Below are 1,610 nucleotides of genomic sequence, written 5' to 3' on the forward strand. Positions count from 1 at the left end.
CAGCTAGCCTGTGGATTACGTACAGTGTTCTTTTACCGAATGTTTGATAAGTAATGCAGTATGCTGCTAGTGGTCTAGTCATTTTCTTTGGAAAAATTATCTATACTGTTTTTGTAGGTATTCAGTAAGTTATACATTTTTTTCTTCTGTCTCAATATCCAGTAATATATCAAACCAAAATTAATGTCATGCTTCATTCTCTTTAAGTTGGCTTTTCTCAGAAATGGAAAAAAAAAAAAAAAGCAAAAACAAAACCAAACAAAACACCTGCCTTCCCTGAGTGAGCCAAATAATGTTTCTTTGGCCAAAATTAGTCAATTATAAAGTCTCATAATTGCTAATCCAGGTTTTCCATTTCTTCTAATGCCAATAGTTGCTCTAAAGATTATCAAAGTCACACAGTCTAGAACACTCTCCTTCCTATGTGGGCATGGGAGAGAGGGAGAGAGGGAGAAAGGGAGGGAGATAGGGAGGAGGGAGGGAGGGAAAAAGGGAGAGAGAGAGAGAGAGTACTTAAACCTGAGGCTTAAATTTTTCTGTGTATCATCCCTTCTTTTTAATGGCAGCCTGAGTAAAGGACCAGTCCAAACAGGCCTATGTATCTTCCTTAAATACAGACTCAGATGTCCCATTGTGTGCAAAAAGACACTATAGTATGTAGAAAATCATGTAAAGGAAATTTTCAATTAGAGGAACTTGAAAGTTCTGATGTGCCATAAAGATTTAATCCAATAGGAATTTAAAGGTTGTTAAAATAAAATTTAGAATTAAGTGAAGCAATTTGGAAATGAGCAAATAAAACCCAAAATACAACAAAAAAAACCACCCCAGAATATTTGACAAATCAATCTCAGAGAATATTACTTTCCTTTATTGGGCCTCTGGTAAGGCATCAGAGGTATCAGCCTGTATCTGATGTGGGAAGTAGAGTGCGAAGAAAAATGTATAGTTATTTTCTATTTACAATGATTCGTTTCTTGAGAACTGAGGAAAGCTTATCCTAAAAGCCAAGTTGGGGGAGGCAAAAAAAACACAGGTAGGGGAGGCGTAGAACAAGTACACTCACAGGTTGGAAATAACCTACAGAATCAAGAGTTTCCAAGTTTCTAATGGAGCCAGATTATGCTTAAAAAAATCACAGCAGTCGTACCTACTTGCTGAAGCTGACGTACATCCTTGGACAAAGGCACACTTAAATTAAGGATGCTGGGCTTAGTTGTCAAAGATCCCCCACTCCCAGGACTTAAGAAAAAAAATCTTGGCAGAAAAACCTTGATGCCCAACAACAGGGGGATAGGTTAATTTATTTATGGTTCGTCCATGCACACATAAAATATTATTCAAGCACTAAAATTGTGTTTGTAAATAAGTTTTACTGACATGGAAAAATGCTTATTATATAATATTAATTGAAAAAAACAGGATGCAAAATTAATATATGTAATATAAACTCTGCCTAAAAATGACATGCGTAGGAAGGGGTGAATAGATGAAGCTCGGGATTTTTAGGGCAGTGAAGCTATTCTGTATGATACTATAATGGGGACTACATGATATCATAGGTTTGTCAAAACCATTAGAATGTACTACACAAAAAGTGAATCCTAATG

The 1,610-nt window shown here is 35.9% G+C and overlaps 1 long non-coding RNA gene across 1 annotated transcript in view; it reads left to right on the forward strand.

Annotated features, from left to right (window-relative positions):
- LOC109396685 (uncharacterized) overlaps nt 1-1,610 on the forward strand; it is a 33,431-nt gene that overhangs the window by 10,222 nt on the left and 21,599 nt on the right. The window lies entirely within an intron of this gene.

The sequence above is a fragment of the Hipposideros armiger genome, unplaced genomic scaffold (genome assembly GCF_001890085.2).
Source record: "Hipposideros armiger isolate ML-2016 unplaced genomic scaffold, ASM189008v1 scaffold_533, whole genome shotgun sequence".
Lineage (NCBI taxonomy): Eukaryota > Metazoa > Chordata > Mammalia > Chiroptera > Hipposideridae > Hipposideros > Hipposideros armiger.